The sequence below is a fragment of the Oncorhynchus kisutch genome, unplaced genomic scaffold (assembly GCF_002021735.2).
Source record: "Oncorhynchus kisutch isolate 150728-3 unplaced genomic scaffold, Okis_V2 scaffold1671, whole genome shotgun sequence".
Lineage (NCBI taxonomy): Eukaryota > Metazoa > Chordata > Actinopteri > Salmoniformes > Salmonidae > Oncorhynchus > Oncorhynchus kisutch.
In genome coordinates, this window is record NW_022263616.1 from 1 (window position 1) to 20105 (window position 20105).

The 20105-nt window shown below is 41.5% G+C and overlaps 33 non-coding genes across 33 annotated transcripts; all 33 read left to right on the forward strand.

The window, feature by feature from the left end:
* Window positions 1-43: 43 nt before the first annotated feature.
* trnal-cag (transfer RNA leucine (anticodon CAG)) lies at window positions 44-127 on the forward strand. The gene has a single exon. It is a non-coding gene; the product is annotated as a tRNA-Leu (tRNA).
* Window positions 128-388: 261 nt separating this feature from the next.
* trnas-aga (transfer RNA serine (anticodon AGA)) lies at window positions 389-470 on the forward strand. The gene has a single exon. It is a non-coding gene; the product is annotated as a tRNA-Ser (tRNA).
* Window positions 471-1105: 635 nt separating this feature from the next.
* On the forward strand, window positions 1106-1187 carry trnal-cag (transfer RNA leucine (anticodon CAG)). The gene has a single exon. It is a non-coding gene; the product is annotated as a tRNA-Leu (tRNA).
* A 271-nt stretch (window positions 1188-1458) lies between these two features.
* trnas-aga (transfer RNA serine (anticodon AGA)) lies at window positions 1459-1540 on the forward strand. The gene has a single exon. It is a non-coding gene; the product is annotated as a tRNA-Ser (tRNA).
* A 632-nt stretch (window positions 1541-2172) lies between these two features.
* On the forward strand, window positions 2173-2255 carry trnal-cag (transfer RNA leucine (anticodon CAG)). The gene has a single exon. It is a non-coding gene; the product is annotated as a tRNA-Leu (tRNA).
* Window positions 2256-2526: 271 nt separating this feature from the next.
* Window positions 2527-2608, forward strand: trnas-aga (transfer RNA serine (anticodon AGA)). The gene has a single exon. It is a non-coding gene; the product is annotated as a tRNA-Ser (tRNA).
* Window positions 2609-3241: 633 nt separating this feature from the next.
* On the forward strand, window positions 3242-3324 carry trnal-cag (transfer RNA leucine (anticodon CAG)). Its single transcript has one exon. It is a non-coding gene; the product is annotated as a tRNA-Leu (tRNA).
* A 271-nt stretch (window positions 3325-3595) lies between these two features.
* trnas-aga (transfer RNA serine (anticodon AGA)) lies at window positions 3596-3677 on the forward strand. Its single transcript has one exon. It is a non-coding gene; the product is annotated as a tRNA-Ser (tRNA).
* A 633-nt stretch (window positions 3678-4310) lies between these two features.
* trnal-cag (transfer RNA leucine (anticodon CAG)) lies at window positions 4311-4393 on the forward strand. The gene has a single exon. It is a non-coding gene; the product is annotated as a tRNA-Leu (tRNA).
* A 271-nt stretch (window positions 4394-4664) lies between these two features.
* On the forward strand, window positions 4665-4746 carry trnas-aga (transfer RNA serine (anticodon AGA)). The gene has a single exon. It is a non-coding gene; the product is annotated as a tRNA-Ser (tRNA).
* A 633-nt stretch (window positions 4747-5379) lies between these two features.
* Window positions 5380-5462, forward strand: trnal-cag (transfer RNA leucine (anticodon CAG)). Its single transcript has one exon. It is a non-coding gene; the product is annotated as a tRNA-Leu (tRNA).
* Window positions 5463-5733: 271 nt separating this feature from the next.
* trnas-aga (transfer RNA serine (anticodon AGA)) lies at window positions 5734-5815 on the forward strand. The gene has a single exon. It is a non-coding gene; the product is annotated as a tRNA-Ser (tRNA).
* An 889-nt stretch (window positions 5816-6704) lies between these two features.
* Window positions 6705-6787, forward strand: trnal-cag (transfer RNA leucine (anticodon CAG)). The gene has a single exon. It is a non-coding gene; the product is annotated as a tRNA-Leu (tRNA).
* Window positions 6788-7058: 271 nt separating this feature from the next.
* On the forward strand, window positions 7059-7140 carry trnas-aga (transfer RNA serine (anticodon AGA)). Its single transcript has one exon. It is a non-coding gene; the product is annotated as a tRNA-Ser (tRNA).
* Window positions 7141-8029: 889 nt separating this feature from the next.
* trnal-cag (transfer RNA leucine (anticodon CAG)) lies at window positions 8030-8112 on the forward strand. The gene has a single exon. It is a non-coding gene; the product is annotated as a tRNA-Leu (tRNA).
* Window positions 8113-8383: 271 nt separating this feature from the next.
* trnas-aga (transfer RNA serine (anticodon AGA)) lies at window positions 8384-8465 on the forward strand. The gene has a single exon. It is a non-coding gene; the product is annotated as a tRNA-Ser (tRNA).
* An 889-nt stretch (window positions 8466-9354) lies between these two features.
* trnal-cag (transfer RNA leucine (anticodon CAG)) lies at window positions 9355-9437 on the forward strand. The gene has a single exon. It is a non-coding gene; the product is annotated as a tRNA-Leu (tRNA).
* A 271-nt stretch (window positions 9438-9708) lies between these two features.
* Window positions 9709-9790, forward strand: trnas-aga (transfer RNA serine (anticodon AGA)). The gene has a single exon. It is a non-coding gene; the product is annotated as a tRNA-Ser (tRNA).
* Window positions 9791-10679: 889 nt separating this feature from the next.
* Window positions 10680-10762, forward strand: trnal-cag (transfer RNA leucine (anticodon CAG)). The gene has a single exon. It is a non-coding gene; the product is annotated as a tRNA-Leu (tRNA).
* A 271-nt stretch (window positions 10763-11033) lies between these two features.
* On the forward strand, window positions 11034-11115 carry trnas-aga (transfer RNA serine (anticodon AGA)). Its single transcript has one exon. It is a non-coding gene; the product is annotated as a tRNA-Ser (tRNA).
* Window positions 11116-12004: 889 nt separating this feature from the next.
* trnal-cag (transfer RNA leucine (anticodon CAG)) lies at window positions 12005-12087 on the forward strand. Its single transcript has one exon. It is a non-coding gene; the product is annotated as a tRNA-Leu (tRNA).
* A 271-nt stretch (window positions 12088-12358) lies between these two features.
* trnas-aga (transfer RNA serine (anticodon AGA)) lies at window positions 12359-12440 on the forward strand. The gene has a single exon. It is a non-coding gene; the product is annotated as a tRNA-Ser (tRNA).
* An 889-nt stretch (window positions 12441-13329) lies between these two features.
* On the forward strand, window positions 13330-13412 carry trnal-cag (transfer RNA leucine (anticodon CAG)). Its single transcript has one exon. It is a non-coding gene; the product is annotated as a tRNA-Leu (tRNA).
* Window positions 13413-13683: 271 nt separating this feature from the next.
* On the forward strand, window positions 13684-13765 carry trnas-aga (transfer RNA serine (anticodon AGA)). The gene has a single exon. It is a non-coding gene; the product is annotated as a tRNA-Ser (tRNA).
* Window positions 13766-14654: 889 nt separating this feature from the next.
* On the forward strand, window positions 14655-14737 carry trnal-cag (transfer RNA leucine (anticodon CAG)). The gene has a single exon. It is a non-coding gene; the product is annotated as a tRNA-Leu (tRNA).
* Window positions 14738-15008: 271 nt separating this feature from the next.
* trnas-aga (transfer RNA serine (anticodon AGA)) lies at window positions 15009-15090 on the forward strand. Its single transcript has one exon. It is a non-coding gene; the product is annotated as a tRNA-Ser (tRNA).
* An 889-nt stretch (window positions 15091-15979) lies between these two features.
* trnal-cag (transfer RNA leucine (anticodon CAG)) lies at window positions 15980-16062 on the forward strand. The gene has a single exon. It is a non-coding gene; the product is annotated as a tRNA-Leu (tRNA).
* A 271-nt stretch (window positions 16063-16333) lies between these two features.
* On the forward strand, window positions 16334-16415 carry trnas-aga (transfer RNA serine (anticodon AGA)). The gene has a single exon. It is a non-coding gene; the product is annotated as a tRNA-Ser (tRNA).
* Window positions 16416-17304: 889 nt separating this feature from the next.
* Window positions 17305-17387, forward strand: trnal-cag (transfer RNA leucine (anticodon CAG)). The gene has a single exon. It is a non-coding gene; the product is annotated as a tRNA-Leu (tRNA).
* Window positions 17388-17658: 271 nt separating this feature from the next.
* trnas-aga (transfer RNA serine (anticodon AGA)) lies at window positions 17659-17740 on the forward strand. Its single transcript has one exon. It is a non-coding gene; the product is annotated as a tRNA-Ser (tRNA).
* Window positions 17741-18629: 889 nt separating this feature from the next.
* On the forward strand, window positions 18630-18712 carry trnal-cag (transfer RNA leucine (anticodon CAG)). Its single transcript has one exon. It is a non-coding gene; the product is annotated as a tRNA-Leu (tRNA).
* Window positions 18713-18983: 271 nt separating this feature from the next.
* trnas-aga (transfer RNA serine (anticodon AGA)) lies at window positions 18984-19065 on the forward strand. The gene has a single exon. It is a non-coding gene; the product is annotated as a tRNA-Ser (tRNA).
* An 889-nt stretch (window positions 19066-19954) lies between these two features.
* trnal-cag (transfer RNA leucine (anticodon CAG)) lies at window positions 19955-20037 on the forward strand. The gene has a single exon. It is a non-coding gene; the product is annotated as a tRNA-Leu (tRNA).
* Window positions 20038-20105: the final 68 nt, after the last annotated feature.

Consider the following 20105-nt stretch of genomic DNA (forward strand, 5'->3'; position numbering starts at 1 on the left):
TTTACCCATACTCTTTAACCCGATACCCAGGTACTGTGCTGGAGTCAGGATGGCCGAGCGGGTCTAAGGAGCTGCGTTCAGGTCGCAGTCTCCCATGGAGGCGTGGGTTCAAATCCCACTTCTGACAGTGTTTGTGCCTCCAGAGTCATGCGGTTAGCAGTAATAATAAGTGAGAAATAACAATTTATAAGAAAACACTCTCAAATGAAACCTTCTGGAGCTGACCAAAGATCAAGGAAATTAGAAAACAGCGTACTTAATAATGAATGAGGGGAACAATTAATTTTATTCATTATAATGAGTTAATGAGTTACTGCATTGTCTTTCAGTTGTAAAAGATCACTTTCTGTAGGCTATGCCTGGTGGGCCCATCACTGCTGACAAGACTGTTGTCGTGGCCGAGTGGTTAAGGCGATGGACTAGAAATCCATTAGGATCTTCCTGCGCAGGTTCGAATCCTGCCGACAACGAAATGAATTTTCTGACCCTCCGGAGGTTGAAGTTAGTCGTGTTATTTATACCATCATATCCCGTCTCAGATCTCCACAGAGTGACATCGGGATTAGTTGTCCATTTTGGGGATAGGATCCCACCTCACACCTTTACACACTGGTTATCCATCCTTCTAGCTCTATACGGGCCACAGTAGCATAGGTTACAGGTTTGTAGTCAAGCCACAGATTCAGGTGAGATCCCATGATACACTCAACAATACAACAACACGATTCTCATGAATAACCATGAAGCCATTTTCTAAGATTTCCCCCATTTTGACATGTGACCTGTTGTCACTCTTACCCTGAACGGATAGCTCCAGACACTTTTTTGGTCCTATCTGAGGCATTTTATCATTTATATTCAGAATGGCCATTTTCTGAGGCCAGTTTAGCGTTCATTCAATGACGATTTACTACTCTTTTCCATTGAAGGCCATATTGAGGTTAAATCAATGACTGGAGTTTTTCATTGATAAAAACAAATGACTATTGAAAGTGCAAGTCGGTATCGTGCATACATTTACTGGTCTCTGTGGTGATTGCGTTGCTGTGCCTATTTCTACTTTTACCCCATACTCTTTAACCCGATACCCAGGTACTGTGCTGTAGTCAGGATGGCCGAGCGGTCTAAGGCGCTGCGTTCAGGTCGCAGTCTCCCATGGAGGCGTGGTTCAAATCCCACTTCTGACAGTTTTTTTAGTGCCTCTCAGGAGTCATGCTGCTTAGCAGTAATAATAAGATGATGAAATAACAATTTATAATAAACACTCTCAAATGAAAACCTTCTGGAGCTGACCAAAGATCAAGGAAATTAGAAAACAGCTGTACTTAATAATGAATGAGGGGAACAATTCATTTATTGCATTATAATGAGTTAATGAGTTACTGCATTGTCTTTCAGTTGTAAAATTATCACTTTCTGTAGGCTATGCCTGGTGGCCCATTCACTGCTGACAAGACTGTTGTCGTGGCCGAGTGGTTAAGGCGATGGACTAGAAATCCATTAGGATCTTCCTGCGCAGGTTCGAATCCTGCCGACAACGAAATTGAATTTTCTTGACCCCTCCGGAGGTTGAAGTTTAGTCGTGTTTCTTATACCAATCATATCCTCTCAGATCTCCACAAGTACATAGGGATTAGTTGTCCATTTGGGATAGGATCCCACCTCACACCTTTACACACCTGGTTATCCATCCTTCTAGCTCTATAGGCCACAGTAGCATAGGTTACAGGTTTGTAGTCAAGCCACAGATTTCAGGTGAGATCCCATGATACACTCAACAATACAACAACACGATTCTCATGAATAACCATGAAGCCATTTTCTAAGATTTCCCCCATTTTGACATGTGGACCTGTTGTCACTCTTACCCTGACGGATAGCTCCAGACACTTTTTGGTCCTATCTGAGGCATTTTATCATTTATATCAGAATGGCCATATTCTGAGGCCAGTTTAGCGTTCATTCAATGACGATTTACTACTCTTTTCCATTGAAGGCCATATTGAGGTTAAATCAATGACTGGAGTTTTTCATTGATAAAAACAAATGACTATTGAAAGTGCAAGTCGGTATCGTGCATACATTTACTGGTCTCTGTGGTGATTGCGTTGCTGTGCCTATTTCTACTTTTACCCCATACTCTTTAACCCGATACCCAGGTACTGTGCTGTAGTCAGGATGGCCGAGCGGTCTAAGGCGCTGCGTTCAGGTCGCAGTCTCCCATGGAGGCGTGGGTTCAAATCCCACTTCTGACAGTTGTTTAGTGCCTCTCAGGAGTCATGCTGCTTAGCAGTAATAATAAGATGATGAAATAACAATTTATAATAAACACTCTCAAATGAAAACCTTCTGGAGCTGACCAAAGATCAAGGAAATTAGAAAACAGCTGTACTTAATAATGAATGAGGGGAACAATTCATTTTATTGCATTATAATGAGTTAATGAGTTACTGCATTGTCTTTCAGTTGTAAAATTATCACTTTCTGTAGGCTATGCCTGGTGGCCCATTCACTGCTGACAAGACTGTTGTCGTGGCCGAGTGGTTAAGGCGATGGACTAGAAATCCATTAGGATCTTCCTGCGCAGGTTCGAATCCTGCCGACAACGAAATTGAATTTTCTTGACCCCTCCGGAGGTTGAAGTTTAGTCGTGTTTCTTATACCAATCATATCCTCTCAGATCTCCACAAGTACATAGGGATTAGTTGTCCATTTGGGATAGGATCCCACCTCACACCTTTACACACCTGGTTATCCATCCTTCTAGCTCTATAGGCCACAGTAGCATAGGTTACAGGTTTGTAGTCAAGCCACAGATTTCAGGTGAGATCCCATGATACACTCAACAATACAACAACACGATTCTCATGAATAACCATGAAGCCATTTTCTAAGATTTCCCCCATTTTGACATGTGGACCTGTTGTCACTCTTACCCTGACGGATAGCTCCAGACACTTTTTTGGTCCTATCTGAGGCATTTTATCATTTATATCAGAATGGCCATATTCTGAGGCCAGTTTAGCGTTCATTCAATGACGATTTACTACTCTTTTCCATTGAAGGCCATATTGAGGTTAAATCAATGACTGGAGTTTTTCATTGATAAAAACAAATGACTATTGAAAGTGCAAGTCGGTATCGTGCATACATTTACTGGTCTCTGTGGTGATTGCGTTGCTGTGCCTATTTCTACTTTTACCCCATACTCTTTAACCCGATACCCAGGTACTGTGCTGTAGTCAGGATGGCCGAGCGGTCTAAGGCGCTGCGTTCAGGTCGCAGTCTCCCATGGAGGCGTGGGTTCAAATCCCACTTCTGACAGTTGTTTAGTGCCTCTCAGGAGTCATGCTGCTTAGCAGTAATAATAAGATGATGAAATAACAATTTATAATAAACACTCTCAAATGAAAACCTTCTGGAGCTGACCAAAGATCAAGGAAATTAGAAAACAGCTGTACTTAATAATGAATGAGGGGAACAATTCATTTTATTGCATTATAATGAGTTAATGAGTTACTGCATTGTCTTTCAGTTGTAAAATTATCACTTTCTGTAGGCTATGCCTGGTGGCCCATTCACTGCTGACAAGACTGTTGTCGTGGCCGAGTGGTTAAGGCGATGGACTAGAAATCCATTAGGATCTTCCTGCGCAGGTTCGAATCCTGCCGACAACGAAATTGAATTTTCTTGACCCCTCCGGAGGTTGAAGTTTAGTCGTGTTTCTTATACCAATCATATCCTCTCAGATCTCCACAAGTACATAGGGATTAGTTGTCCATTTGGGATAGGATCCCACCTCACACCTTTACACACCTGGTTATCCATCCTTCTAGCTCTATAGGCCACAGTAGCATAGGTTACAGGTTTGTAGTCAAGCCACAGATTTCAGGTGAGATCCCATGATACACTCAACAATACAACAACACGATTCTCATGAATAACCATGAAGCCATTTTCTAAGATTTCCCCCATTTTGACATGTGGACCTGTTGTCACTCTTACCCTGACGGATAGCTCCAGACACTTTTTTGGTCCTATCTGAGGCATTTTATCATTTATATCAGAATGGCCATATTCTGAGGCCAGTTTAGCGTTCATTCAATGACGATTTACTACTCTTTTCCATTGAAGGCCATATTGAGGTTAAATCAATGACTGGAGTTTTTCATTGATAAAAACAAATGACTATTGAAAGTGCAAGTCGGTATCGTGCATACATTTACTGGTCTCTGTGGTGATTGCGTTGCTGTGCCTATTTCTACTTTTACCCCATACTCTTTAACCCGATACCCAGGTACTGTGCTGTAGTCAGGATGGCCGAGCGGTCTAAGGCGCTGCGTTCAGGTCGCAGTCTCCCATGGAGGCGTGGGTTCAAATCCCACTTCTGACAGTTGTTTAGTGCCTCTCAGGAGTCATGCTGCTTAGCAGTAATAATAAGATGATGAAATAACAATTTATAATAAACACTCTCAAATGAAAACCTTCTGGAGCTGACCAAAGATCAAGGAAATTAGAAAACAGCTGTACTTAATAATGAATGAGGGGAACAATTCATTTTATTGCATTATAATGAGTTAATGAGTTACTGCATTGTCTTTCAGTTGTAAAATTATCACTTTCTGTAGGCTATGCCTGGTGGCCCATTCACTGCTGACAAGACTGTTGTCGTGGCCGAGTGGTTAAGGCGATGGACTAGAAATCCATTAGGATCTTCCTGCGCAGGTTCGAATCCTGCCGACAACGAAATTGAATTTTCTTGACCCCTCCGGAGGTTGAAGTTTAGTCGTGTTTCTTATACCAATCATATCCTCTCAGATCTCCACAAGTACATAGGGATTAGTTGTCCATTTGGGATAGGATCCCACCTCACACCTTTACACACCTGGTTATCCATCCTTCTAGCTCTATAGGCCACAGTAGCATAGGTTACAGGTTTGTAGTCAAGCCACAGATTTCAGGTGAGATCCCATGATACACTCAACAATACAACAACACGATTCTCATGAATAACCATGAAGCCATTTTCTAAGATTTCCCCCATTTTGACATGTGGACCTGTTGTCACTCTTACCCTGACGGATAGCTCCAGACACTTTTTTGGTCCTATCTGAGGCATTTTATCATTTATATCAGAATGGCCATATTCTGAGGCCAGTTTAGCGTTCATTCAATGACGATTTACTACTCTTTTCCATTGAAGGCCATATTGAGGTTAAATCAATGACTGGAGTTTTTCATTGATAAAAACAAATGACTATTGAAAGTGCAAGTCGGTATCGTGCATACATTTACTGGTCTCTGTGGTGATTGCGTTGCTGTGCCTATTTCTACTTTTACCCCATACTCTTTAACCCGATACCCAGGTACTGTGCTGTAGTCAGGATGGCCGAGCGGTCTAAGGCGCTGCGTTCAGGTCGCAGTCTCCCATGGAGGCGTGGGTTCAAATCCCACTTCTGACAGTTGTTTAGTGCCTCTCAGGAGTCATGCTGCTTAGCAGTAATAATAAGATGATGAAATAACAATTTATAATAAACACTCTCAAATGAAAACCTTCTGGAGCTGACCAAAGATCAAGGAAATTAGAAAACAGCTGTACTTAATAATGAATGAGGGGAACAATTCATTTTATTGCATTATAATGAGTTAATGAGTTACTGCATTGTCTTTCAGTTGTAAAATTATCACTTTCTGTAGGCTATGCCTGGTGGCCCATTCACTGCTGACAAGACTGTTGTCGTGGCCGAGTGGTTAAGGCGATGGACTAGAAATCCATTAGGATCTTCCTGCGCAGGTTCGAATCCTGCCGACAACGAAATTGAATTTTCTTGACCCCTCCGGAGGTTGAAGTTTAGTCGTGTTTCTTATACCAATCATATCCTCTCAGATCTCCACAAGTACATAGGGATTAGTTGTCCATTTGGGATAGGATCCCACCTCACACCTTTACACACCTGGTTATCCATCCTTCTAGCTCTATAGGCCACAGTAGCATAGGTTACAGGTTTGTAGTCAAGCCACAGATTTCAGGTGAGATCCCATGATACACTCACGATTCTCACGATTCTCATGAATAACCATTAAGCCATTTTCTAAGATTTCCCCCATTTTGACATGTGGAAACCTGTTGTCACTCTTACCCTGACGGATAGCTCCAGACACTTTTTTGGTCCTATCTGAGGCATTTTTAAATTCATGTCAAAATGGCCATATTCTGAAGACACTCTTAAAGTCTGCAGGGTAATCGAACTGGCCACATCTAAAGTCAAGCCACAGGTCACAGGTGAGCTGCCTTGTTAAACCCTAAAAATAAATAATAACACGATTGCGTTGAAAATACCCATTAAGCCATTTGTTAAGATTTCCCCCATGTGGACCTGTTGTCACTCTTACCCTGATGATTGCTGATATTTACAGACACTTTTTCGGTCTTATCTGAGGAATTTTATCATTTATATCAGAATGGCCATATTCTGAGGCCAGTTTAGCGTTCATTCAATGACGATTTACTACTCTTTTCCATTGAAGGCCATATTGAGGTTAAATCAATGACTGGAGTTTTTCATTGATAAAAACAAATGACTATTGAAAGTGCAAGTCGGTATCGTGCATACATTTACTGGTCTCTGTGGTGATTGCGTTGCTGTGCCTATTTCTACTTTTACCCCATACTCTTTAACCCGATACCCAGGTACTGTGCTGTAGTCAGGATGGCCGAGCGGTCTAAGGCGCTGCGTTCAGGTCGCAGTCTCCCATGGAGGCGTGGGTTCAAATCCCACTTCTGACAGTTGTTTAGTGCCTCTCAGGAGTCATGCTGCTTAGCAGTAATAATAAGATGATGAAATAACAATTTATAATAAACACTCTCAAATGAAAACCTTCTGGAGCTGACCAAAGATCAAGGAAATTAGAAAACAGCTGTACTTAATAATGAATGAGGGGAACAATTCATTTTATTGCATTATAATGAGTTAATGAGTTACTGCATTGTCTTTCAGTTGTAAAATTATCACTTTCTGTAGGCTATGCCTGGTGGCCCATTCACTGCTGACAAGACTGTTGTCGTGGCCGAGTGGTTAAGGCGATGGACTAGAAATCCATTAGGATCTTCCTGCGCAGGTTCGAATCCTGCCGACAACGAAATTGAATTTTCTTGACCCCTCCGGAGGTTGAAGTTTAGTCGTGTTTCTTATACCAATCATATCCTCTCAGATCTCCACAAGTACATAGGGATTAGTTGTCCATTTGGGATAGGATCCCACCTCACACCTTTACACACCTGGTTATCCATCCTTCTAGCTCTATAGGCCACAGTAGCATAGGTTACAGGTTTGTAGTCAAGCCACAGATTTCAGGTGAGATCCCATGATACACTCACGATTCTCACGATTCTCATGAATAACCATTAAGCCATTTTCTAAGATTTCCCCCATTTTGACATGTGGAAACCTGTTGTCACTCTTACCCTGACGGATAGCTCCAGACACTTTTTTGGTCCTATCTGAGGCATTTTTAAATTCATGTCAAAATGGCCATATTCTGAAGACACTCTTAAAGTCTGCAGGGTAATCGAACTGGCCACATCTAAAGTCAAGCCACAGGTCACAGGTGAGCTGCCTTGTTAAACCCTAAAAATAAATAATAACACGATTGCGTTGAAAATACCCATTAAGCCATTTGTTAAGATTTCCCCCATGTGGACCTGTTGTCACTCTTACCCTGATGATTGCTGATATTTACAGACACTTTTTCGGTCTTATCTGAGGAATTTTATCATTTATATCAGAATGGCCATATTCTGAGGCCAGTTTAGCGTTCATTCAATGACGATTTACTACTCTTTTCCATTGAAGGCCATATTGAGGTTAAATCAATGACTGGAGTTTTTCATTGATAAAAACAAATGACTATTGAAAGTGCAAGTCGGTATCGTGCATACATTTACTGGTCTCTGTGGTGATTGCGTTGCTGTGCCTATTTCTACTTTTACCCCATACTCTTTAACCCGATACCCAGGTACTGTGCTGTAGTCAGGATGGCCGAGCGGTCTAAGGCGCTGCGTTCAGGTCGCAGTCTCCCATGGAGGCGTGGGTTCAAATCCCACTTCTGACAGTTGTTTAGTGCCTCTCAGGAGTCATGCTGCTTAGCAGTAATAATAAGATGATGAAATAACAATTTATAATAAACACTCTCAAATGAAAACCTTCTGGAGCTGACCAAAGATCAAGGAAATTAGAAAACAGCTGTACTTAATAATGAATGAGGGGAACAATTCATTTTATTGCATTATAATGAGTTAATGAGTTACTGCATTGTCTTTCAGTTGTAAAATTATCACTTTCTGTAGGCTATGCCTGGTGGCCCATTCACTGCTGACAAGACTGTTGTCGTGGCCGAGTGGTTAAGGCGATGGACTAGAAATCCATTAGGATCTTCCTGCGCAGGTTCGAATCCTGCCGACAACGAAATTGAATTTTCTTGACCCCTCCGGAGGTTGAAGTTTAGTCGTGTTTCTTATACCAATCATATCCTCTCAGATCTCCACAAGTACATAGGGATTAGTTGTCCATTTGGGATAGGATCCCACCTCACACCTTTACACACCTGGTTATCCATCCTTCTAGCTCTATAGGCCACAGTAGCATAGGTTACAGGTTTGTAGTCAAGCCACAGATTTCAGGTGAGATCCCATGATACACTCACGATTCTCACGATTCTCATGAATAACCATTAAGCCATTTTCTAAGATTTCCCCCATTTTGACATGTGGAAACCTGTTGTCACTCTTACCCTGACGGATAGCTCCAGACACTTTTTTGGTCCTATCTGAGGCATTTTTAAATTCATGTCAAAATGGCCATATTCTGAAGACACTCTTAAAGTCTGCAGGGTAATCGAACTGGCCACATCTAAAGTCAAGCCACAGGTCACAGGTGAGCTGCCTTGTTAAACCCTAAAAATAAATAATAACACGATTGCGTTGAAAATACCCATTAAGCCATTTGTTAAGATTTCCCCCATGTGGACCTGTTGTCACTCTTACCCTGATGATTGCTGATATTTACAGACACTTTTTCGGTCTTATCTGAGGAATTTTATCATTTATATCAGAATGGCCATATTCTGAGGCCAGTTTAGCGTTCATTCAATGACGATTTACTACTCTTTTCCATTGAAGGCCATATTGAGGTTAAATCAATGACTGGAGTTTTTCATTGATAAAAACAAATGACTATTGAAAGTGCAAGTCGGTATCGTGCATACATTTACTGGTCTCTGTGGTGATTGCGTTGCTGTGCCTATTTCTACTTTTACCCCATACTCTTTAACCCGATACCCAGGTACTGTGCTGTAGTCAGGATGGCCGAGCGGTCTAAGGCGCTGCGTTCAGGTCGCAGTCTCCCATGGAGGCGTGGGTTCAAATCCCACTTCTGACAGTTGTTTAGTGCCTCTCAGGAGTCATGCTGCTTAGCAGTAATAATAAGATGATGAAATAACAATTTATAATAAACACTCTCAAATGAAAACCTTCTGGAGCTGACCAAAGATCAAGGAAATTAGAAAACAGCTGTACTTAATAATGAATGAGGGGAACAATTCATTTTATTGCATTATAATGAGTTAATGAGTTACTGCATTGTCTTTCAGTTGTAAAATTATCACTTTCTGTAGGCTATGCCTGGTGGCCCATTCACTGCTGACAAGACTGTTGTCGTGGCCGAGTGGTTAAGGCGATGGACTAGAAATCCATTAGGATCTTCCTGCGCAGGTTCGAATCCTGCCGACAACGAAATTGAATTTTCTTGACCCCTCCGGAGGTTGAAGTTGAGTCGTGTTTCTTATACCAATCATATCCTCTCAGATCTCCACAAGTACATAGGGATTAGTTGTCCATTTGGGATAGGATCCCACCTCACACCTTTACACACCTGGTTATCCATCCTTCTAGCTCTATAGGCCACAGTAGCATAGGTTACAGGTTTGTAGTCAAGCCACAGATTTCAGGTGAGATCCCATGATACACTCACGATTCTCACGATTCTCATGAATAACCATTAAGCCATTTTCTAAGATTTCCCCCATTTTGACATGTGGAAACCTGTTGTCACTCTTACCCTGACGGATAGCTCCAGACACTTTTTTGGTCCTATCTGAGGCATTTTTAAATTCATGTCAAAATGGCCATATTCTGAAGACACTCTTAAAGTCTGCAGGGTAATCGAACTGGCCACATCTAAAGTCAAGCCACAGGTCACAGGTGAGCTGCCTTGTTAAACCCTAAAAATAAATAATAACACGATTGCGTTGAAAATACCCATTAAGCCATTTGTTAAGATTTCCCCCATGTGGACCTGTTGTCACTCTTACCCTGATGATTGCTGATATTTACAGACACTTTTTCGGTCTTATCTGAGGAATTTTATCATTTATATCAGAATGGCCATATTCTGAGGCCAGTTTAGCGTTCATTCAATGACGATTTACTACTCTTTTCCATTGAAGGCCATATTGAGGTTAAATCAATGACTGGAGTTTTTCATTGATAAAAACAAATGACTATTGAAAGTGCAAGTCGGTATCGTGCATACATTTACTGGTCTCTGTGGTGATTGCGTTGCTGTGCCTATTTCTACTTTTACCCCATACTCTTTAACCCGATACCCAGGTACTGTGCTGTAGTCAGGATGGCCGAGCGGTCTAAGGCGCTGCGTTCAGGTCGCAGTCTCCCATGGAGGCGTGGGTTCAAATCCCACTTCTGACAGTTGTTTAGTGCCTCTCAGGAGTCATGCTGCTTAGCAGTAATAATAAGATGATGAAATAACAATTTATAATAAACACTCTCAAATGAAAACCTTCTGGAGCTGACCAAAGATCAAGGAAATTAGAAAACAGCTGTACTTAATAATGAATGAGGGGAACAATTCATTTTATTGCATTATAATGAGTTAATGAGTTACTGCATTGTCTTTCAGTTGTAAAATTATCACTTTCTGTAGGCTATGCCTGGTGGCCCATTCACTGCTGACAAGACTGTTGTCGTGGCCGAGTGGTTAAGGCGATGGACTAGAAATCCATTAGGATCTTCCTGCGCAGGTTCGAATCCTGCCGACAACGAAATTGAATTTTCTTGACCCCTCCGGAGGTTGAAGTTTAGTCGTGTTTCTTATACCAATCATATCCTCTCAGATCTCCACAAGTACATAGGGATTAGTTGTCCATTTGGGATAGGATCCCACCTCACACCTTTACACACCTGGTTATCCATCCTTCTAGCTCTATAGGCCACAGTAGCATAGGTTACAGGTTTGTAGTCAAGCCACAGATTTCAGGTGAGATCCCATGATACACTCACGATTCTCACGATTCTCATGAATAACCATTAAGCCATTTTCTAAGATTTCCCCCATTTTGACATGTGGAAACCTGTTGTCACTCTTACCCTGACGGATAGCTCCAGACACTTTTTTGGTCCTATCTGAGGCATTTTTAAATTCATGTCAAAATGGCCATATTCTGAAGACACTCTTAAAGTCTGCAGGGTAATCGAACTGGCCACATCTAAAGTCAAGCCACAGGTCACAGGTGAGCTGCCTTGTTAAACCCTAAAAATAAATAATAACACGATTGCGTTGAAAATACCCATTAAGCCATTTGTTAAGATTTCCCCCATGTGGACCTGTTGTCACTCTTACCCTGATGATTGCTGATATTTACAGACACTTTTTCGGTCTTATCTGAGGAATTTTATCATTTATATCAGAATGGCCATATTCTGAGGCCAGTTTAGCGTTCATTCAATGACGATTTACTACTCTTTTCCATTGAAGGCCATATTGAGGTTAAATCAATGACTGGAGTTTTTCATTGATAAAAACAAATGACTATTGAAAGTGCAAGTCGGTATCGTGCATACATTTACTGGTCTCTGTGGTGATTGCGTTGCTGTGCCTATTTCTACTTTTACCCCATACTCTTTAACCCGATACCCAGGTACTGTGCTGTAGTCAGGATGGCCGAGCGGTCTAAGGCGCTGCGTTCAGGTCGCAGTCTCCCATGGAGGCGTGGGTTCAAATCCCACTTCTGACAGTTGTTTAGTGCCTCTCAGGAGTCATGCTGCTTAGCAGTAATAATAAGATGATGAAATAACAATTTATAATAAACACTCTCAAATGAAAACCTTCTGGAGCTGACCAAAGATCAAGGAAATTAGAAAACAGCTGTACTTAATAATGAATGAGGGGAACAATTCATTTTATTGCATTATAATGAGTTAATGAGTTACTGCATTGTCTTTCAGTTGTAAAATTATCACTTTCTGTAGGCTATGCCTGGTGGCCCATTCACTGCTGACAAGACTGTTGTCGTGGCCGAGTGGTTAAGGCGATGGACTAGAAATCCATTAGGATCTTCCTGCGCAGGTTCGAATCCTGCCGACAACGAAATTGAATTTTCTTGACCCCTCCGGAGGTTGAAGTTTAGTCGTGTTTCTTATACCAATCATATCCTCTCAGATCTCCACAAGTACATAGGGATTAGTTGTCCATTTGGGATAGGATCCCACCTCACACCTTTACACACCTGGTTATCCATCCTTCTAGCTCTATAGGCCACAGTAGCATAGGTTACAGGTTTGTAGTCAAGCCACAGATTTCAGGTGAGATCCCATGATACACTCACGATTCTCACGATTCTCATGAATAACCATTAAGCCATTTTCTAAGATTTCCCCCATTTTGACATGTGGAAACCTGTTGTCACTCTTACCCTGACGGATAGCTCCAGACACTTTTTTGGTCCTATCTGAGGCATTTTTAAATTCATGTCAAAATGGCCATATTCTGAAGACACTCTTAAAGTCTGCAGGGTAATCGAACTGGCCACATCTAAAGTCAAGCCACAGGTCACAGGTGAGCTGCCTTGTTAAACCCTAAAAATAAATAATAACACGATTGCGTTGAAAATACCCATTAAGCCATTTGTTAAGATTTCCCCCATGTGGACCTGTTGTCACTCTTACCCTGATGATTGCTGATATTTACAGACACTTTTTCGGTCTTATCTGAGGAATTTTATCATTTATATCAGAATGGCCATATTCTGAGGCCAGTTTAGCGTTCATTCAATGACGATTTACTACTCTTTTCCATTGAAGGCCATATTGAGGTTAAATCAATGACTGGAGTTTTTCATTGATAAAAACAAATGACTATTGAAAGTGCAAGTCGGTATCGTGCATACATTTACTGGTCTCTGTGGTGATTGCGTTGCTGTGCCTATTTCTACTTTTACCCCATACTCTTTAACCCGATACCCAGGTACTGTGCTGTAGTCAGGATGGCCGAGCGGTCTAAGGCGCTGCGTTCAGGTCGCAGTCTCCCATGGAGGCGTGGGTTCAAATCCCACTTCTGACAGTTGTTTAGTGCCTCTCAGGAGTCATGCTGCTTAGCAGTAATAATAAGATGATGAAATAACAATTTATAATAAACACTCTCAAATGAAAACCTTCTGGAGCTGACCAAAGATCAAGGAAATTAGAAAACAGCTGTACTTAATAATGAATGAGGGGAACAATTCATTTTATTGCATTATAATGAGTTAATGAGTTACTGCATTGTCTTTCAGTTGTAAAATTATCACTTTCTGTAGGCTATGCCTGGTGGCCCATTCACTGCTGACAAGACTGTTGTCGTGGCCGAGTGGTTAAGGCGATGGACTAGAAATCCATTAGGATCTTCCTGCGCAGGTTCGAATCCTGCCGACAACGAAATTGAATTTTCTTGACCCCTCCGGAGGTTGAAGTTTAGTCGTGTTTCTTATACCAATCATATCCTCTCAGATCTCCACAAGTACATAGGGATTAGTTGTCCATTTGGGATAGGATCCCACCTCACACCTTTACACACCTGGTTATCCATCCTTCTAGCTCTATAGGCCACAGTAGCATAGGTTACAGGTTTGTAGTCAAGCCACAGATTTCAGGTGAGATCCCATGATACACTCACGATTCTCACGATTCTCATGAATAACCATTAAGCCATTTTCTAAGATTTCCCCCATTTTGACATGTGGAAACCTGTTGTCACTCTTACCCTGACGGATAGCTCCAGACACTTTTTTGGTCCTATCTGAGGCATTTTTAAATTCATGTCAAAATGGCCATATTCTGAAGACACTCTTAAAGTCTGCAGGGTAATCGAACTGGCCACATCTAAAGTCAAGCCACAGGTCACAGGTGAGCTGCCTTGTTAAACCCTAAAAATAAATAATAACACGATTGCGTTGAAAATACCCATTAAGCCATTTGTTAAGATTTCCCCCATGTGGACCTGTTGTCACTCTTACCCTGATGATTGCTGATATTTACAGACACTTTTTCGGTCTTATCTGAGGAATTTTATCATTTATATCAGAATGGCCATATTCTGAGGCCAGTTTAGCGTTCATTCAATGACGATTTACTACTCTTTTCCATTGAAGGCCATATTGAGGTTAAATCAATGACTGGAGTTTTTCATTGATAAAAACAAATGACTATTGAAAGTGCAAGTCGGTATCGTGCATACATTTACTGGTCTCTGTGGTGATTGCGTTGCTGTGCCTATTTCTACTTTTACCCCATACTCTTTAACCCGATACCCAGGTACTGTGCTGTAGTCAGGATGGCCGAGCGGTCTAAGGCGCTGCGTTCAGGTCGCAGTCTCCCATGGAGGCGTGGGTTCAAATCCCACTTCTGACAGTTGTTTAGTGCCTCTCAGGAGTCATGCTGCTTAGCAGTAATAATAAGATGATGAAATAACAATTTATAATAAACACTCTCAAATGAAAACCTTCTGGAGCTGACCAAAGATCAAGGAAATTAGAAAACATCTGTACTTAATAATGAATGAGGGGAACAATTCATTTTATTGCATTATAATGAGTTAATGAGTTACTGCATTGTCTTTCAGTTGTAAAATTATCACTTTCTGTAGGCTATGCCTGGTGGCCCATTCACTGCTGACAAGACTGTTGTCGTGGCCGAGTGGTTAAGGCGATGGACTAGAAATCCATTAGGATCTTCCTGCGCAGGTTCGAATCCTGCCGACAACGAAATTGAATTTTCTTGACCCCTCCGGAGGTTGAAGTTGAGTAGTGTTTCTTATACCAATCATATCCTCTCAGATCTCCACAAGTACATAGGGATTAGTTGTCCATTTGGGATAGGATCCCACCTCACACCTTTACACACCTGGTTATCCATCCTTCTAGCTCTATAGGCCACAGTAGCATAGGTTACAGGTTTGTAGTCAAGCCACAGATTTCAGGTGAGATCCCATGATACACTCACGATTCTCACGATTCTCATGAATAACCATTAAGCCATTTTCTAAGATTTCCCCCATTTTGACATGTGGAAACCTGTTGTCACTCTTACCCTGACGGATAGCTCCAGACACTTTTTTGGTCCTATCTGAGGCATTTTTAAATTCATGTCAAAATGGCCATATTCTGAAGACACTCTTAAAGTCTGCAGGGTAATCGAACTGGCCACATCTAAAGTCAAGCCACAGGTCACAGGTGAGCTGCCTTGTTAAACCCTAAAAATAAATAATAACACGATTGCGTTGAAAATACCCATTAAGCCATTTGTTAAGATTTCCCCCATGTGGACCTGTTGTCACTCTTACCCTGATGATTGCTGATATTTACAGACACTTTTTCGGTCTTATCTGAGGAATTTTATCATTTATATCAGAATGGCCATATTCTGAGGCCAGTTTAGCGTTCATTCAATGACGATTTACTACTCTTTTCCATTGAAGGCCATATTGAGGTTAAATCAATGACTGGAGTTTTTCATTGATAAAAACAAATGACTATTGAAAGTGCAAGTCGGTATCGTGCATACATTTACTGGTCTCTGTGGTGATTGCGTTGCTGTGCCTATTTCTACTTTTACCCCATACTCTTTAACCCGATACCCAGGTACTGTGCTGTAGTCAGGATGGCCGAGCGGTCTAAGGCGCTGCGTTCAGGTCGCAGTCTCCCATGGAGGCGTGGGTTCAAATCCCACTTCTGACAGTTGTTTAGTGCCTCTCAGGAGTCATGCTGCTTAGCAGTAATAATAAGATGATGAAATAACAATTTATAATAAACACTCTCAAATGAAAACCTTCTGGAGCTGACCAAAGATCAAGGAAATTAGAAAACAGCTGTACTTAATAATGAATGAGGGGAACAATTCATTTTATTGCATTATAATGAGTTAATGAGTTACTGCATTGTCTTTCAGTTGTAAAATTATCACTTTCTGTAGGCTATGCCTGGTGGCCCATTCACTGCTGACAAGACTGTTGTCGTGGCCGAGTGGTTAAGGCGATGGACTAGAAATCCATTAGGATCTTCCTGCGCAGGTTCGAATCCTGCCGACAACGAAATTGAATTTTCTTGACCCCTCCGGAGGTTGAAGTTGAGTAGTGTTTCTTATACCAATCATATCCTCTCAGATCTCCACAAGTACATAGGGATTAGTTGTCCATTTGGGATAGGATCCCACCTCACACCTTTACACACCTGGTTATCCATCCTTCTAGCTCTATAGGCCACAGTAGCATAGGTTACAGGTTTGTAGTCAAGCCACAGATTTCAGGTGAGATCCCATGATACACTCACGATTCTCACGATTCTCATGAATAACCATTAAGCCATTTTCTAAGATTTCCCCCATTTTGACATGTGGAAACCTGTTGTCACTCTTACCCTGACGGATAGCTCCAGACACTTTTTTGGTCCTATCTGAGGCATTTTTAAATTCATGTCAAAATGGCCATATTCTGAAGACACTCTTAAAGTCTGCAGGGTAATCGAACTGGCCACATCTAAAGTCAAGCCACAGGTCACAGGTGAGCTGCCTTGTTAAACCCTAAAAATAAATAATAACACGATTGCGTTGAAAATACCCATTAAGCCATTTGTTAAGATTTCCCCCATGTGGACCTGTTGTCACTCTTACCCTGATGATTGCTGATATTTACAGACACTTTTTCGGTCTTATCTGAGGAATTTTATCATTTATATCAGAATGGCCATATTCTGAGGCCAGTTTAGCGTTCATTCAATGACGATTTACTACTCTTTTCCATTGAAGGCCATATTGAGGTTAAATCAATGACTGGAGTTTTTCATTGATAAAAACAAATGACTATTGAAAGTGCAAGTCGGTATCGTGCATACATTTACTGGTCTCTGTGGTGATTGCGTTGCTGTGCCTATTTCTACTTTTACCCCATACTCTTTAACCCGATACCCAGGTACTGTGCTGTAGTCAGGATGGCCGAGCGGTCTAAGGCGCTGCGTTCAGGTCGCAGTCTCCCATGGAGGCGTGGGTTCAAATCCCACTTCTGACAGTTGTTTAGTGCCTCTCAGGAGTCATGCTGCTTAGCAGTAATAATAAGATGATGAAATAACAATTTATAATAAACACTCTCAAATGAAAACCTTCTGGAGCTGACCAAAGATCAAGGAAATTAGAAAACATCTGTACTTAATAATGAATGAGGGGAACAATTCATTTTATTGCATTATAATGAGTTAATGAGTTACTGCATTGTCTTTCAGTTGTAAAATTATCACTTTCTGTAGGCTATGCCTGGTGGCCCATTCACTGCTGACAAGACTGTTGTCGTGGCCGAGTGGTTAAGGCGATGGACTAGAAATCCATTAGGATCTTCCTGCGCAGGTTCGAATCCTGCCGACAACGAAATTGAATTTTCTTGACCCCTCCGGAGGTTGAAGTTGAGTAGTGTTTCTTATACCAATCATATCCTCTCAGATCTCCACAAGTACATAGGGATTAGTTGTCCATTTGGGATAGGATCCCACCTCACACCTTTACACACCTGGTTATCCATCCTTCTAGCTCTATAGGCCACAGTAGCATAGGTTACAGGTTTGTAGTCAAGCCACAGATTTCAGGTGAGATCCCATGATACACTCACGATTCTCACGATTCTCATGAATAACCATTAAGCCATTTTCTAAGATTTCCCCCATTTTGACATGTGGAAACCTGTTGTCACTCTTACCCTGACGGATAGCTCCAGACACTTTTTTGGTCCTATCTGAGGCATTTTTAAATTCATGTCAAAATGGCCATATTCTGAAGACACTCTTAAAGTCTGCAGGGTAATCGAACTGGCCACATCTAAAGTCAAGCCACAGGTCACAGGTGAGCTGCCTTGTTAAACCCTAAAAATAAATAATAACACGATTGCATTGAAAATACCCATTAAGACATTTGTTAAGATTTCCCCCATGTGGACCTGTTGTCACTCTTACCCTGATGATTGCTGATATTTACAGACACTTTTTCGGTCTTATCTGAGGAATTTTATCATTTATATCAGAATGGCCATATTCTGAGGCCAGTTTAGCGTTCATTCAATGACGATTTACTACTCTTTTCCATTGAAGGCCATATTGAGGTTAAATCAATGACTGGAGTTTTTCATTGATAAAAACAAATGACTATTGAAAGTGCAAGTCGGTATCGTGCATACATTTACTGGTCTCTGTGGTGATTGCGTTGCTGTGCCTATTTCTACTTTTACCCCATACTCTTTAACCCGATACCCAGGTACTGTGCTGTAGTCAGGATGGCCGAGTGGTCTAAGGCGCTGCGTTCAGGTCGCAGTCTCCCATGGAGGCGTGGGTTCAAATCCCACTTCTGACAGTTGTTTAGTGCCTCTCAGGAGTCATGCTGCTTAGCAGTAATAATAAGATGATGAAATAACAATTTATAATAAACACTCTCAAATGAAAACCTTCTGGAGCTGACCAAAGATCAAGGAAATTAGAAAACATCTGTACTTAATAATGAATGAGGGGAACAATTGATTTTATTGCATTATAATGAGTTAATGAGTTACTGCATTGTCTTTCAGTTGTAAAATTATCACTTTCTGTAGGCTATGCCTGGTGGCCCATTCACTGCTGACAAGACTGTTGTCGTGGCCGAGTGGTTAAGGCGATGGTCTAGAAATCCATTAGGATCTTCCTGCGCAGGTTCGAATCCTGCCGACAACGAAATTGAATTTTCTTGACCCCTCCGGAGGTTGAAGTTGAGTAGTGTTTCTTATACCAATCATATCCTCTCAGATCTCCACAAGTACATAGGGATTAGTTGTCCATTTGGGATAGGATCCCACCTCACACCTTTACACACCTGGTTATCCATCCTTCTAGCTCTATAGGCCACAGTAGCATAGGTTACAGGTTTGTAGTCAAGCCACAGATTTCAGGTGAGATCCCATGATACACTCACGATTCTCACGATTCTCATGAATAACCATTAAGCCATTTTCTAAGATTTCCCCCATTTTGACATGTGGAAACCTGTTGTCACTCTTACCCTGACGGATAGCTCCAGACACTTTTTTGGTCCTATCTGAGGCATTTTTAAATTCATGTCAAAATGGCCATATTCTGAAGACACTCTTAAAGTCTGCAGGGTAATCGAACTGGCCACATCTAAAGTCAAGCCACAGGTCACAGGTGAGCTGCCTTGTTAAACCCTAAAAATAAATAATAACACGATTGCGTTGAAAATACCCATTAAGACATTTGTTAAGATTTCCCCCATGTGGACCTGTTGTCACTCTTACCCTGATGATTGCTGATATTTACAGACACTTTTTCGGTCTTATCTGAGGAATTTTATCATTTATATCAGAATGGCCATATTCTGAGGCCAGTTTAGCGTTCATTCAATGACGATTTACTACTCTTTTCCATTGAAGGCCATATTGAGGTTAAATCAATGACTGGAGTTTTTCATTGATAAAAACAAATGACTATTGAAAGTGCAAGTCGGTATCGTGCATACATTTACTGGTCTCTGTGGTGATTGCGTTGCTGTGCCTATTTCTACTTTTACCCCATACTCTTTAACCCGATACCCAGGTACTGTGCTGTAGTCAGGATGGCCGAGCGGTCTAAGGCGCTGCGTTCAGGTCGCAGTCTCCCATGGAGGCGTGGGTTCAAATCCCACTTCTGACAGTTATTTAGTGCCTCTCAGGAGTCATGCTGCTTAGCAGTAATAATAAGATGATGAAATAACAATTTAT